Below are 17,155 nucleotides of genomic sequence, written 5' to 3'. Positions count from 1 at the left end.
GTTAATTGAGCCTAAAAAAACTTTCTTCCCTTTTCCTTTTTTTTAAAATTTATTTTTATTTAATTTATTTTTTTTGGCTGCGTTGGGTCTTCGTTGCAGCATGTGGGTTTTCTCTAGTTGTGGCGAGCGGGGGCTACTGTTCTCTGCCGTGCACGGGCTTCTCATTGCTGTGGCTTCTCCTGTGGCGGAGCACAGCCTCTAAGCACGCGGGCTTCAGTAGTTGTGGCTCGCAGGCTCTATAGCGCAAGCTCAGTAGTTGCGGTGCACGGGTTCAGTAGTTGTGGCTCGCAAGCTCTAGAGTACAGCAGGCTCAGTAGTTGTGGCGCACGGGCTTAGTTGCTCCACAGCATGTGGGATCTTCCTGGACCAGGGCTCGAACCCGTGTCCCCTGCATTGGCAGGTGGATTCTTAACCACTGCGCCACCAGGGAAGTCCCCCCTTTCCTTTGAGAGTAGCTCAAATGCTACCTTTTCTGTAAATACCTGCTCAAACACCTCAAAGAAAAAAAAGTTGTTTTTTTTTTTTTTTTACTCTTTTCACAATACTTAATGTTATTTCATTATGTCTTATATTGGTTGTTTACCTGTTTGTCTTTTCCAACTGAATTGTAAATATGTGTGACTAGGCATGTATTGTTTATTTTTGTACCCTTAAGGTATTTTGCTTGTCTCTAAATGTCATTGTTTAATTTTATTTTCTTAGGCAATATGTGAAATTTGTGGTAGTTTATTTTAAGAATTTTGTATATTTTGAAAAATTGATCATAGGTTGTCTGGGATTTATAGCCATCATATATTACTGTTGTTTAGTTTAATTATCACAATTGATTTAGAAATAGGGTGGTGATTTCTTTTGAAATGTTAGAGGATCTTCTCTTTTTCTTTTTTAATTCAGAATTTAACATTGTAGAAATATTCTTGATATTTTTCGGTCTTCTGAGCCTGGTACTAGTCTTACTTCTTGACAGTGTTATTATGTGACAAAGCTCCTCTGTTTTGTATTTTTCTCATGGTCTCAGTCTAAACACCAAGCAGGTGGTAGATGGAAGGTCACCTGAAACTCTGCTTCAGCAGTTCTTTATTTCACTGAAGTGCAAGTTCACTTTCATCTTTCCTTAGTCTCTGCCCAGATGATTGCCCATTCCTCTGCCTGACCAATCTGCATGTGAATTCGAGATTTTACATTGGTTCTATGATTACGGTTCAAATGCCGTTCAGGATTGAACTATTTTATCACCTACCTTATAGAATTACTGTGAGGATTCAAATTTCTGTTTGAATCTGTTATTTGTATAGTAGATATTAAATAAATGTCCATTCCTCCAGTTTGACCTCATCCCTCCTAAACTTGGTTTTTGTTTCTGTTTATTTAGGGTGCTGTCAGTTATTTATATTCAGATGTGCATGGCATTGTGGTATATATGGAAAGAGGCAGTGACATTAAGTGTCTCTTAGGGGCTCTCATTTTAATGCTGACTCATTTGAATAGTTTAAAAAATTACTTTAAAAATGCTTTTTTTGAAGGGATAACAATGTGTTCCCATCCTTCATGTAACAATCAGATGTCAACTTGAATGAAAGGATGGGAAATGCATGGTTTTATAAACTTCTCAGAGTATTGCAGGTTAAGATGTACCTAAAAGTAATGACATGTTACATAAAGTCTTATTTATATATAAATATATATATATATAAAAAAGACTTTATGTAACATGTAAGTCTCATTTTGTCTTAGACCTTTGGAAATAGTAGAGTTATGAATCATAAATTATTAGTATTACTGTTGTTTTAGTTTACCCCCAGAGTGATGTAAATGAATGATAACTGTTGGACTGTTGGGTGTATTAGGAGATTCATACTTGTTAACATCTCTTTTGATGGTGTTTTTCCCCTTGTGGTCTGATTAAATGGCATTTCTTATAAGTATTTAATTTGTAAGAATGCTCACATTAAAATCTTGTGGCCCACAAATTCTGCTGTGAATTCTAGTTGCTTGTTACTGTTACTTTTAAGATCCCAGGGAGGTTTTGGAAACGCACTGGATATGCTTCAGCCTTTAGTTACTTCCTGAATTTTGGTGTTATTTCAGGAGATTTCTAGTCTCTATGCCCCAGGAAATGAGATCCTTTGGGCTTTAGATGGAGTGGATTGGAATTTATAAGAGTGACGCTTCAGTCCATCTACTCAGGGTTCCTCAGGACTTTGAAAAGTTATAGAACTGTGGGGCAGCTAAAATGATATTACTATGTAAGTTCTGATTTCTCACCCACAGCCCATCCCAGACCCTCTTCTTTTCTCCTCTTCTCTGCAGCTGCTATTCTAAACCTTTACCATTGACCTCAGACCTGTTCATCCCCTCTGTCACTTTTGAGTAAGTGACTTGTGTTCTTCAGAAGAGGGAAAAAAGAGGTCATTGAGAATGAATTGCTTCATATGTTGGCTTTCTAACTATGTACAACATTTTCACTTACACTCTTTCTCACTATTTTTCCTTTGGTTGCAGACAAACAGGTGTTCCTTTACTATATCCTTCAGAACCTGTCTTTAGTCCCTCTAGCAATTTATTTCATTATTTATCCCTTTTCAGTTTTAAACAGTCTCTCCCTTGACATTGATGTCTTCTTCCTAGCTTGGTCTTCCAGTACCAAGGAGTGCTACATGAGGAAATATTCTGTGGTCAGTACATTTGGGAAACTGTGTGATACAATTTGAGAACTGCTTCCTACTTGTTACTACTTTTTCACCTTTCATTCATCCCTTAATTCCCAGCATTTTACCTTTTGCTTTCACCACTCTATTGGGACTCTTTTTCGGTAAGCTTACCTAACTACCAAAAGTCACAATTCTTACTTGACCTCTACTGCGTTTGACATTGTCGTCCATTCCTCTTTCCTTGAAACTATTGTTCTAGCTCTGAGACTGTTCTTTATTAGTCTCTTTCAGGGACCTCGTGTCCCTTGCTGTGCCCTCAGGAACTCTCCCAAGCTCTGTCCTTGACTCTTCTGTCTCTGCACGCAGTGCCCCTAGGTGATCTCACTTATCTTCATTACTTCAGCTACTCCCTAGTCACATTTGACTCCCAGATATATATATACATATATACACACACACACACACACTACCTGCTTCTGAGCATCTTCATCTATATGGCGTAAGACTTTAAAAACTCAGTGTGTCTAAAATGAATACTATATCTTTTCCTTCAAACCTGTTCTTTCACTCACACACATCTGTACACACTTACTCACAGCTATATGCCCACTCTCTGTCTTGGTTATTGATATCACCCAGTTGTGAGTTCTTCTTCATTCTTCCATCTTCCATATCTGCCACATTCTTTGGCCACTAAGATCTGTGATTGTGCTACTTCGGAATTCTCTTCACTTTTTTTTTTTTTTTTTTTTTGCACTGCGCGGGCCTCTCACTGCTGTGGCCTCTCCCGTTGTGGAGCACAGGCTCCGGATGCGCAGGCCCAGCAGCCATGGCTCACGGGCCCAGCCGCTCCATGGCATGTGGGATCCTCCCGGACCAGGTCACGAACCCGTGTCCCCTGCATCGGTAGGCGGACTCTCAACCACTGCGCCACCAGGGAAGCCCTCTCTTCACTTTTAATGTTACCAAAGTACAGTTTAGGCTCCCCTCCACTTCTTACCTGGACTATTACTATTGTAGTCTCTTACCTGGTTTCCTGCTTCCGGTCTTTTCATTCACACCACTACTTGGTTGATTTCTCATCTTTGTCATCTGTTCTCTGTCATTAGAATACACTCCAAGTCTCTTAGAGAGGCACCTTGGATGCCTGCTGCTGCAGACCTGCTGAACAATTTGCAGCACGAGGAAGAGTAGCGTGCTCTTCCTGCCTCTGCCTTTGAACATTCTCTTTGCTTGCTGTGCCCTTCTCTCTGCCTTGACTCAGCAAACTTGTCTTTTAGGATTCGATTCAAGCATATGGTCTTATGACCTAATTAGACAGCTTTAAGCATTTGTTCACTTTTCTGTAGCACTTCACATTGCTGTAATTAATGTGTATATAACTTACAGGCTAGCAGTGAATGGCACACTATAGGTAGTTAATATTTCTTTTTGATACATGGATGTTCTGAGCTCTTGGGAGTGTGGAATAGGGTTCAGGGTACATTCTGTACCTGTGAAATGCCAGCCTGTGAACTTCTAGAACGTAGTGCCTATGTGTCAAATATTGTGTTCTCCACAGTGCCTAGAACAGTGCCCAGCACATTGTCTTTTATTATTAGCTATTCAACTAGTTGAATGAATTAACCTGGATTAACGATTATCTGGTGAGATGAGTATTTGGCCAAATTTAGTCCTGAATTTAAGTTTTGTACATTTTCTTAAGTTTTCCTTTGGTATAGTTTCATGACGTAAACTATCATTATGGAAAAATGTTTGAAATATCTTAATATATGTTAAATTTTGTGGTTAAATGTGGCAGGATTCTTGGTTAGAGAGAATGCCTCCAAGTAAATATTACTATGCAACGTGACAAATAGATTTTACTGATATATAGTTATGGATAGAAGATGTACATAGGTGTACAAGATAGTTATAGCTGTGTAAAGTAATCATTGCCTCTCTGGAATGTGGTGATGGCCTTGCTGTCTCCTGGACTACTCGTTAACTGACCTAAATGGATATTTTTGCTTCTTTTAGGGAGAGTAATATTTCTTCCCAACTTTATTGAGATACTGGGTTGGCCAAAAAATTCATTTTGGGTTTTTGCTTAACATCTTACAGAAAAACAAATTTTTTGGCCAACCCAATAATTGACACATAAATAGGAAGAGTAATATTAAGAATTAATGAATACCTCTGTGTTGGTTAATGATTACTGTTATTGGAGAACTTTGACATGTGAATAACTTTTAATGGAAGAGCAAGCATTTCATCTGTTTTTTTTTAAATTTATTTATTTTATTTTTGGCTGCGTTGGGTCTTCATTGCTGCGCACGGGCTTTCTCTGGTTGCGGCGAGCAGGGGCTAGTCTTCGTTGCTGTGCGCGGGCTTCTCATTGCAGTGGCTTCTCATTGTGGAGCACAGGCTCTAGGGCACGCGAGCTTCAGTAGTTGTGGCCCACAGGCTCAGTTTTTGTGGCTCGCAGGCCCTAGAGCGCAGGCTCAGTAGTTTTGGCGCACGGGCTTAGTTGCTCCGCGGCATGTGGATCTTCCCGGACCAGGGCTTGAACCCGTGTCCCCTGCCAGGTGGACTCTTAACCACTGTGCCACCAGGGAAGCCCCTCTGTTTTTGTTTTTAAACGCCTTCTATCCTCCAGATACAGATTTTGCTTTTTTATATACATTGGTCCTACTCGTCTCAATTTGAATATTGCATATTCTCTGTGAATTCTTAATACCACTCCATTCAGTGATGATGATATGCAAAGAAAAGGGAGTAGTGTAAGTGGCTTCATAATTTACGAATCTTAACAAACTTTCTTAAAACTTTTTGTAAAAGTTACATATGCTTATTGAAAAAAATTCACATACTACAGAGAAGTACAAAGGAGGAAGCAAAAATGTCCCATTTCCTCACCTAGAGATAGAATCTTCTTTTAGCACTTCAGTGAGCATCTTTAGTTAGAATCCTTTTACACACCTGTGCACATGCACGTACACACATTCTCCCTCTGCCTCCCTCCCTGCCCAACCCGTTCTCTTAGGCATATGCACACCATTTTACAAAAAGCAATTTAGTATAATTGCTGTATTGTAGCCTAATTTTACTTTATTTTTTCTCAATAGTGGTATTGGCCTCTTTTCATGGTAAATAAAAATATATCAATTCACATGATTTTTTAATAGCTACACACTATTGTATATACCATAATCCACATAACCAGATCCTTATTGATAGATATTTTAGTTATCCCTCCCCCCACCATTTTAAAAAGTCATTTTAGGGCTTCCCTGGTGGCGCAGTGGTTGAGAGTCCGCCTGCCGATGCAGGGGACGCCGGTTCGTGCCCCGGTCCGGGAAGATCCCACATGCCGCGGAGCGGCTGGGCCCGTGAGCCATGGCCGCTGAGCTTGTGCGTCCGGAGCCTGTGCTCCACAACGGGAGAGGCCACAACAGTGAGAGGCCCGCGTACCGCAAAAAAAAAAAAAGAAAAAAAAAAAAGTCATTTAAAAAAACTGTGCTAAATGGAATCTTTTCTACTTGGGTGATTTTCTTCTTAGCCTAAATTCCTAGATGTAGGAATACTAGGTCAAAGGATATGCTTGTTTTTCATTTTGATACATAGTATCAAACTATTCTCAAGAATAGTGTTACCCATTTCTGACAAACTTTATGAAAGATGAACTAATGAGCATCTTTGGAAGTTAATGTGCTTATAGTTTCACACTCTTATATAGAGAGAATGACTTTAAGCTGAGTTCATAGAAATTTTTTTGTTTAACTCTACCATAACATAAAGCTTATTACTAATTGATTTTTATCTGGCAGTTTCTGACATACACATGCCACTTTGCCCTTAAGATAGTCAGATTATTAGTAGGAGAACTTCTATTTAAAAGAACAATGGTGTGAATCTCTTGTAAACAGTAGTAGTCAACTTTCCTTCACTATCCCCACCAATTTGAATCTGATTTATTTAAAGAATCATATTTCCTCTATTGGGTTGTTTTATCAGAAGGCCCAGTTTACTTCAGAAAATTTGTAAATTGTGATATTAGACTCATTTCACAATAGTAGTCGTGTTTTTTGTTGTTGTTGTTTTGGGATTTTTTTAGTAGTAGTGTTATATGTTAACTTTTATAAGATGAGACTTGACTGGTCTTAAAATATTAAGTTTCTGAATAGCCCAGAAATTGAGTATATTGTGATAAATTTTAAATTGACCGTATTTGGATATGCTTGAAATCCAACAACCCATTAAGGCAAAACAAACAGACAAACATGTAGAAATATGAATTTGGAGGTTCTGGTTAGCCATTTGACTTCTCCTTTCTGTCTCACCCTGTTCCTCTTTATTCTGTGTTATTCATGAACACTGAAGACGAGTAAAAATTGCTCTGAATAGTGCTGCTCTTTATGTCTGTAAGTCTCATCTTTTTATGCCTTTTTAGATAATTTTATCAAGGCAAAATTCTTGCCTATTCCTGCCTTTCTCCTTCATTATCAGTATCCTCTCTTCTACCTTTCCAAATAATTCACTGCTCTCTGCCCTTGCCAAGACGCAGACACACACAGACATACATACAACCCTCTACCTTGAGCATGAATCTTTTGAATTAGTCCAAAACTAGGCCCCTTTGTCACTCTAAAGAGAGAAGAATAGTAGTGAAGATGGGAGATTGGAGTCATACATTCTGGAAAAAAGTAGATATGGCTAAGGTTAGTATCCACATTTTATCTCTCTCTCTTTTTTAATGATTTAATTCAGTCAAGGACAGTGGAGACTTGACCTGATCAGTCTTTGGATTTCAGCAATTAAGTCATTAAATAAAACTTTCCTTCTCTTTCTTCCCATTTTCCCCTCCTTTTTCTCCTCCTCCTTCTCTTTTTCTGCTTCTCTCTCTTGCTTTTATCCTGGCTGAAAGTAGAAGATGGATTTGAGTTGTGCAAGACTGGAGTCAAGTTGGTCTGTTGGGATGATGGTAGCCTAGTCTAGGGCACTGACAATGACATGAGTAGAAGTAGTTGAATTTGAGAAATATTTAGGATGTAGAATAGACTCCATGACTTCATGCTGACTTGATGCTTCAAAGATAACTGCATTATCAGAAAGATAGTTGTGACATAATTTATCTGTTTAGGAAAGAGATTGTATAGAAAACACAACAAAACTTGAAAAACCAGCTTTATAGGGAAGTAATTGATTTGCTCATAAATAGTTTGAATTAATAGTTGCAAAACACCTCTTTACTAGTGGGTGTCTGATCTAGCCAAAACAAGGAGTTGGCTAAATTTTATATATTTATAACTTAAGCTCAAATTAGGAATACCTTATGTTTGGAAAACATCACCACGAAATTTGTCTTCTGGCCAAGATGGAAGAACAGGGATTAGACTTACCCTCCCTCCAGAAACAGCTAAAAAACTGACCAAAATATATGAAACAAGTTTTCAAGACATTAGATATCAGGCTGTAAAAGACAGTGATCCCTGATAGATGGGAAACAAATGAGGTGAGCTCCCCATGATTACCTTAGCTCACTGTTCGGTGGGGGGAGTTTCTGAGCCTGGTGCCTGGAGTGGGAACTCGGGTGGAGCCTAGTGATCTATCTAATTAGGGATACCAAACTGGAAGTTTACAGAGGCCAAGCCGGATATAGCTCACAAAAAAAGTACTGGAGAGGAGAGAGCTCATACATAGAACTTTGGACACTTACAGAGATTCTCCTTGCATCTTCAGCTGAGTACTTATCAGAGGCTATGAGTGAGGAGGTCACTTGAACTGGAAAAAGAGATTCCTGAGAAGATTACAGGAAGTAATTCTCAGAGCTCACACAAGGCCAAGAATAGTTCCTATTCCCACAAGCCAACATGGAAAGCATCATAATTCATGAAGCATTAAGTAGGGTAATGGGAAGTCTTTTGCCTCCGTAGTGGGTCCAGATTAGCCTTAGAATAAATGCTGCCCTAGTCTTAACTAATAAAGCTTAAAAGCAAGACCTGAAAGAATCAGACTAATTTTTAATCAGTTTAATGACAATGGAGAACAAAGCTCAAGAATATTTATAGCAATAAAAATATATCTAGGACTTCCCTGGTGGCACAGTGGTTAACAATCTGCCTACCAAGGCAGGGGATACGGGTTCAAGCCCTGGTCCAGGAAGATCCCACATGCTGCGGAGCACCGAAGCCCATGCGCCACAACTACTGAGCCTGCGCTCTAGAGCCTGTGCGCCACAACTACTGAAGCCTGCACACCTAGAGCCTGTGCTCCACAAGAGAAGCCACCGCGGTGAGAAGCCTGAGCACTGCAACAAAGAATAGCCCCCACTCGCCGCAGCTAGAGAAAGCCTATGTGCAGCAGCGAAGACCCAATGCAGCCAAAAATAAATTAAAAGTAAATAAATTTATTAAAAATAAAAAAAAACACAAGGCATTCTTAAATATATATATCTCCAGCACCCAAAAAGATGAAAGTGACGATATTTGGCATTTGATCAAAAATTACCAGCCATGCAAAGAAGTAGGAAAATATGACCCATAAGGAGAAGAAATGTAATCAATTATAATACATAAATAGTATACAAGAACATCAAAAGAGTTATTATAACAATATTCCATGTGTTCAGGAAACTAGGGGAAAGATTAAACATGTTAGTGTAGACAAGGAAGACCTATTAAAAAATCCAAATCAAACTTCTAAAATTTAAAACTACTTTGTCTGAAATGAAAAGTATTGGATGGGATTAATGACAGATTAGACATTGCATCAGAAAAGATTAGTGGACTTGAAGACATAGTGATAGAAACTATCCAAAAAATAGAGAAAAAGTGAGCCATGGGATAACTTGAAGCAGCCTAACACACTTGTATTTTTAGTCACTGAAGCAGGGTGGGGGAAGGGCACACAGAAAAAGTATTTTAAGAAACAGTGGGCAAATATCTTCCAAATTGGATGAAAACTGTAAGCCCCACAGATCCAGGAGCTCAATGAAAACAAGCACGAAGGAAACATGGCGGGGAAAAAACTGCACCAAGGCACACCAGATAAACAGCCCGAGGGAAAAATATTCATTTTTGAGGAACGAAGATGTAAGTGATAGCATATTTCTTGTTGGAAACAGTACAAGCCAGAGGCAGTGTAACAATAACTTTAGAATACAGGAAGAGAAAAAAAATGTCAACTTAGAATTCCGTTCTTTTGAAAAATGCAAGAATGTAATCCATTGAGTGCATTTAAAGACTTGTGAAATTTTGAATAAAATGTGCAGTTTAGTTAAACTTATTGCACCAGTGTTAATTTTATGGTTTTGAAAATATACTCTAGTTATGTAAGATGATATCTTTGGGGAAAGATGGTGAAGGATACTACTACTTGTGAATTTTAAATTACTTCAAAATTATATATTTTTTAAAAAGCAAAATAAACACCTTTTTAAACATACAAGAGTTGAAAGGATTCACCTACAGTATATGTGTACTTAATAGATATTAAAGAAAGTACTTCAGGCAGAAGGAAGAAAATACCTTATGGATCTACACAAAGAAATGAAGAACACTGGAAACAGTAACTACATGAGTAAATATAAGAAACCTTCCCCCTTGTTCTGTAAGTCTCTTTGAAAGATAGTTGACTGTTGAAAGCAAAAACGGTGATAGTGTGTTGTTGGGTTTATAGCATATGTAGAAATAAAATATATGATGATAATAGCACAAAGTCTGGGAGGGGAGAAATGGAAGTATAACATTGTGAGCTTGTTACACTCTATCTGAAGTAGTTTAAAATTCAGTGATAGTTGGTGTTATGGACTGAATTGTGTCTTCCCCAAATTCATTTAAAAAAAAAAAAAAGACTGTATATGGAAGTGAGCTTTTAAAGATTTAATTAAGGCTAAATGTGGTTGTAAGGATGGACGCTAATCCAATATGATTGGTGTCCTTAGAAGAAGATGAAGAAATACCAGGGTTGCACACACACACAGAGAAAAGGCCTGTTGCTATGAGGACACAGTAAGGGGATGGCTTTCCGCAAGCCAAGGAGAGAGGCCTCAGGAGAAACCAGCCCTCTTGGCTCGTTGATCTTGGGTTCTCACCTTCTAGAACTGTGAGAAAATATGTTTCCATTGTTTAAGCCAGGGGTCCTCAACCCCTGGGCTGCGGAACAGTATTGGTCTGCCGCCTGTTAGGTCCCGGGCCTCACAGCAGGAGGTGAGCAGCGGGCAAGCGAGCGAAGCTTCATCTGCTGCTGCCCATTGCTCACATTACCGCCTGAATCATCCCCCTGCCTCCCCCTGTCTGTGGAAGAATTGTCTTCCACATTACCGGTCCCTGGTGCCAAAAAGTTTGGGGACCGCTGGTTTAAGCCACTCAGTGTGTGGTATTTTATTATGGCTCTAGCAGACTAAGATAGTCAGTGATAAGTTAAATATACGTACTGTAAAACCTAAGGTAATCACTACAGTAACAGAACAGAGAGAGTTATAGCTAACAAGCCAAGAGAGGAGGTAAAATGAAAATTTAAAAAATCATTTAATCCCAGAGAAGGCAGAAAACAGAAAAGGAGACCAAAGAACAGGTGGAAGAAATGGAAAATAAGTAACAACATGGTAGATAGATTTAAACCTGAACTTATCACATTAAATATAAGTCCTCTAGACATCCTAATAAAAAGGCAGAGATTTTCAAATTGGATTAAAGAAAAAGAGCAAACGCTAACTATATAAAGCTGACAAGAAACCTGCTTTAAACATAAACACGAAAATAGATTAGAAGTTATACCATGCACTAGTCAAAAGAAAGCTGGCATAGCTATATTCATGTTAGAAAAAGTAGATTTCAGAGCAGAGAATATTACCAGGAATACAGAAGGTCATTTGATAAAGGGGACAGTTCATTAGGAGCATAGATATGCCATTTTTAAATGTTTATGCACCTAAAAACAGAGTTAAAATATATGAGACAAAAGCTAGTAGAATTGCAAGGAGAAATAGTCGGTGATACGGATTTCAGTACTCCTCTCTCAATAATAGAAGAGGAAGAAAATCAGTAAGGAGATGGGAGGCCTGAGCAGCTCTGGTAGTTTACTCGTAGAGCCCTGTGCCCCACAGCAACCACATGAATACTCTTTTCAAGTTCACATAGAAATTGGTCACCAAGACAGACCAATTCTGGGTCTTGAAAGAAGTCTCAATAAATTTAAAAGGGTACAAGTCATAGAAATGTGTTCTCCGACCACAAGAGTATTAAATTAGAAACCAGTAACAGATCTTTGGAGAATCCTCAAGTATTCAGAGACTGAATAACACACTTTTGACTTACTCATGTGTCAAAGAGGGATTAGAAAGGGAGACTTAAAAGTATTTTGAACTGAATGAAAATGAAACATGCCAACAGTTGTGGGATGCCACTAAATCAGTAATCAGAGGGAAATTTGTAGCACTAAATGCCTGTATTAGAAAAGGAGAAAAGTTCCCAAATCAGTGATCTCAGCTTCTATCTTAAGAAACTAGAAAAAGAAGAACAAATTAAACCTAAAGAAAGCATAAGAAGGATGAATCTTAATGATGCAAAGTGAAAGAAGCTAGTAAAGAACCCAGCACCTACATATGTATGTAAGATTCATTTATATTAAATTCTAGAAAATAGACTAGTGTATAGTGACAAAAAGCTTATCGGTGGTTGCCTGGAGTCCAAAGCAGTGGAGCAGAGAGGAACAGGAGGGAGGGATTTCATTCAGGCCTGTGGAAACTTCTGGGCATGAGGAATGTAGTCATTTTCTTGATTTGGGTAGTGGTTTCATGGTGGTCTACCTATGTCAAGAGTTATCAAAGCTTACATTTAAATATGTACAGTTTATTATATGTCAATTATATCTAGATAAAGCTGTTCAGAAAAATTTACCAGGTCATTCACGTTCATTCAGAGAGTAGAAGGATTACTGATAGCAGCTTATGAAGCTATTAAGAGGTAAAGCAAGTTGAGCTCATTACAAGGAGCTTTACTAAGGAGGGTATTGTATGGTTTTATGAGGTTACTGTGTGAATTTAAAAAGCCTGACCAATATTCAGGAATAGCAGTGATTCCTCAGTCATTCGTCACATTACCTTAAGACAACCTTCTTTTTCTTACAGACCTTTTGGCATATTTGCAATGAAATATTACATAATATTTTGTGTTGTGTTTTTATTCAGTATAAACCTCTTCTTGTCATTCTACCTAATTAAAAATTAATGGCTGAACTTTTTATTTTGTTTCACTGTTTATTAAATTAGTCCCTTAATTTATGGCACTAATTTATTGTGTTCTTAATAAGTACTCTTGATTGTAGTGGAGTCCAGCAGAGTATTAAATTCTGAATTAGACTTTAAAAGTAACAGTTTCCAAGAAATAATATGATAGTAGAAAAGCTTAAAGTTGTATTAATCTTGAGCTAGAAACCTCATCAGAAAATTACTTCATTTGTGAAAAAAAAAAACCTTTATCGGTCATTGGTAAAATAGGAAACACTCTATCATTTTGGTTGGTTGGGATGCCTGAATTGAAACATTAATTATTATTTCATTTAAAATATAATGATAATAATTACAACAGTGCTTTTTAAGCTAAAGGCCAGGACTCTTGACTTAGTATATTTCTTTCTGGAGAGTACAGGTAGGAATCATATCCATATGTTGGGGGATGATGTTGGTTTGAAGAACTCACTAAATAAAATGCACTTGGTTCTTTTGGTTGTGAGAGTTGTGGTGTAAATTTAAGTGTGTGAGAACCTAAAACTATTTTTATTGATAACTTCTCACAGAGTGAATGTCTGCTGTTTGACATAAACATTGATTTTTTTCCCAAATGTACATTTAGAGCTGTTTCAGATATGAATGAAAATTAGGACTTAAAGTATGAATAGAGGGCTTCCCTGGTGACACAGTGGTTAAGAATCTGCCTGCCAACGCAGGGGACACGGGTTCGAGCCCTGGTCTGGGAAGATCCCACATGCTGCGGAGCAACTAAGCCCGTGCGCCACAACTACTGAGCCTGCACTCTAGAGCTTGCGAGCCACAACTACTGAAGCCTGCAGGCCTACAGCCCGTGCTTCACAACAAGAGAAGCCACCACAATGAGAAGCCCGCGCACCACAACGAAGACTAGCCCGCGCTCCCCGCAACTAGAGAAAGCCTGCGCACAGCAACAAAGACCCAACGCAGCCCAAAATAAACAAATAAAAATAAATTAAATAAATAAAGTATGAATAGAAATTAGAAATTATGAATAGAAATATAATTATATGTATGTTAGAAAACCCACAGGGCCTCCCTGGTGGCGCAGTGGTTGAGAGTCCGCCTGCCGATGCAGGGGATACGGGTTCGTGCCCTGGTCCGGGAGGATCCCATATGCTGCGGAGCGGCTGGGCCCGTGAGCCATGGCCGCTGAGCCTGCGCATCCGGAGCCTGTGCTCCGCAACGGGAGAGGCCACAACAGTGAGAGGCCCGCATAAAAAAAAAAAAAAAAAAAAGAAAACCCACAAATTTAATATTATAGGAACATATTTAGAGAGTTATGATGGGATTATCTAAGTCACAGGGTGGGAGTAATAAAACTTTGGTGTTCTTCTTCACTATTCCTTTTCTCATTTATTGCATTCTCTTTAGTGTTGTTGAAGTTAGACAAATTTATATAACCCGAGTCCTTGACTCTTCTTTCTAGATGTAACCTTCGCCTCCTAAAGCTAAAATATATTGTTTATTTTCTTTTTCTTTTTTAAAAAACTTAATTTATTTTTGGCTGTGTTGGGTCTTCTTTGCTGTGCATGGGCTTTCTCTAGTTGCGACGAGCAGGGGCTACTCTTGCGGTGTGCGGGCTTCTCGTTGCGGTGGCTTCTCTTGTAGCGGAGCATGGGCTCTAGGCGTGCAGGCTTCAGTAGTTGTGGCTTGTGGGCTCTAGAGCGCAGGCTCAGTAGTTGTGACTCACGGGCTATAGAGCACAGGCTCAGTAGTTGTGACGCATGGACTTAGTTGCTCTGTGGCAAGTGGGATCTTCCCGGACCAGGGCTCGAAGCTGTGTTCTCTGCATTGGCAGGCAGATTCTTAACCACTGTGACAGCAGGGAAGTCCCAATCGTTTATTTTCTGATGAACAGAGATGTCATTTTAATGTGATACTGGTTTTAGTTACCAGTTTTGCCTTATCTATCTCTAAAAAAGTATTCTTTTAACATGTTAAAGGTGTGTGCCTATGCTATTTTGTTGCTTTATAAAACCCTTATATATGTTACAAACCAGTTATATTAAAGTGGTTTTAAGAATGCATCTTTTTATTATAGTTCTTATTTTAACTAATTTTATCATGAGAAAGTATTCTCATTATTATAATTTCTCATTATTTAAGTATTTTTAATAGTTCTCTAATCTGGTTAGAGGAATTTATATTAACTGTTAGTAATATTAGCGCTACTCACTTATTCCTAGAATTTGTTTTTTGTGTTATACCTCCTATGTGATTCTTTTTTCTGCCATTTAAATTCTTTAACCTTTTCTCTCATCTCAAATAAACTCATCTGAAATAAAACAAACTCTCTAACCACCCAGTCAAGGGAAATGCCTTGCCATCTTAAATCAGGAAAAAAATGGAGGGAGGGGTTTAGGCCCTTCTTTTCACTTCTTAATTAAAATTCATTGCTGGTAGGTTTTTTGGATCTGTGGTTGTTGGGTCCCTAAAAGTTGCAGTTCAGTGTATACATTTTCATAGTTAATTTTAATAACTTCCATCATAATAAATTTGAAGGACCTTTATAATGTGTTATAATGGCATTTTATATATAATTTATTTGGGGGAGGTAGAATAGATTTCCCCCTCCTTTTTCTCCTTTATAGGATCCCTTAAAAATAGTCTTTCAGACTAATTTAAAATAGATTTGATTTAGAGAAACTCAGCTTTGAAATCAAAAGTCTCATTCAAGGTAAATGTAAGGTATAAATGAAATGGAAACTGGGTGATACTTAATTTCTTTGTCTAAATTTGCTGTCTCTTAGTAATGTTGTAATCCTGAAGTCTCCATCTTTCCTAGGCGTTTTGAACTCTTTTACCAAGTTATCTGATTGCGTTTTGAATTCTTTTACCAAGTTATCTGATTGATTTTATCTTGACTTTCATCTTCTAAAACAGATTCAGCATTAACTAGTACACACTGATTTAGCTCTGAAGTGATCCTCTTGGTAACCTTTTGTTCTTTTATAACTAGGGATTACTACGTCAATAAAATGCGTTAGCTTATTTTCTACTCCAGAAATTAAGGAATTGGCCGTACTTTTAAAGAAGATGCCAGTGTTTTAAATTTGGAAGGTTTTAAAATAGACACATAAGTGACAGAAGAGGCCTTTTTTTTTTTTCTCTTTGGAAAATATGTTTTGGTTCAGGCCTGATTCTTTTTTTTCTTCAGAATTTTATGTCTTAGATATGGCAGTAAAAGAGGTTCTCTGTACATCTAGTATATTGTAGTTAAGCACAGGTTAACATTTTTTCTATATTTTATTACTTTGCATTTAATTTTAGCTGGAACGTAACTAGTAAAATATCATTTGTTTTAGAGTTTAAAGTGAGGTTAGCCTCTTGACTTGCTATTTTCCAAATTTAGTATTTTGAACTCTAACCTAGGAGTTTAAAATGTCATTCATATCAAGTAGGGAAGTTGTTCTTGGATTGTACAGTAATTAGTCCATCTTTTTATTTTATGCCTTCTATGGAAATATTTTTCCATTTTAATGATCAGTTCTAAAATACTTCAAGTGATTAACTTTTTTGCATCATGATTCAGTGTATTTTAAACTTAGCTTATATGTATACAGAAAATGTGGGCTGAAGTATGAACATACTAAATTATCTCTTTGGTCGACCCTTTTGGAAGTTGAATTCAAATATCAATGTGTTGAATCTTCATTATACTTAAGCATGTAGGTCACAATTTCAGAAAAATATTTAGGATATTCATTTTTTCCACATGGACAAAATATAGACCATTTGTGAAATTGAATTGCAGTCTTGTAACGTGCTAGTCATTCTTAAAGGCAAAGGTACCATGCCACTTGACTAGATAAAAGGTGGCATTGTACAACTGGGAGGAAATTTTTTTCATGTAATCTCATAGTAAAATGTTTTTTAATATAACAAGTTACATGAATACTTAGCAGACATTGAAGCCTCTATTATGTTTTTCTTATATCTTGAGTCCTCTCGTGTGTTTGCCTTGTTTTTAAGTGCTTTTCTTGTCTTTACTGTTATTTAAATACTTGGTATCATATTATTGGGGAAATGTCTTAAGTGCTTATAAAGAAGGAGGTGATTAATTTTGGAATAAAGGCAGTTTTGACCTTTATCCTGGTAGAAGTGGTTTAAAGACATTAAATTTGAAACTTGTTGGCTCAGTTTTGAGGCAGTTTCAACCTCCCAGTTCTCTAAAATGTGTTAGGAGAGTTTGGTAATGATGTATATTTGACAATAAAGGCAAATATCCATGTTCTGAAGTTAAATTCTGCAA

The 17,155-nt window shown here is 37.7% G+C and overlaps 1 protein-coding gene across 2 annotated transcripts in view; it reads left to right on the top strand.

Annotated features, from left to right (window-relative positions):
- The window catches only part of PAN3 (poly(A) specific ribonuclease subunit PAN3), a gene marked incomplete at both ends in the record, with an annotated part of 117,308 nt that overhangs the window by 34,392 nt on the left and 65,761 nt on the right, over nucleotides 1-17,155 (top strand). The window lies entirely within an intron of this gene.

The sequence above is a fragment of the Hyperoodon ampullatus genome, assembly GCF_949752795.1.
Source record: "Hyperoodon ampullatus genome assembly, chromosome: 16".
Taxonomy (NCBI): Eukaryota; Metazoa; Chordata; class Mammalia; order Artiodactyla; family Ziphiidae; genus Hyperoodon; species Hyperoodon ampullatus.
This window is presented reverse-complemented; position numbering and strand designations above follow the sequence as displayed.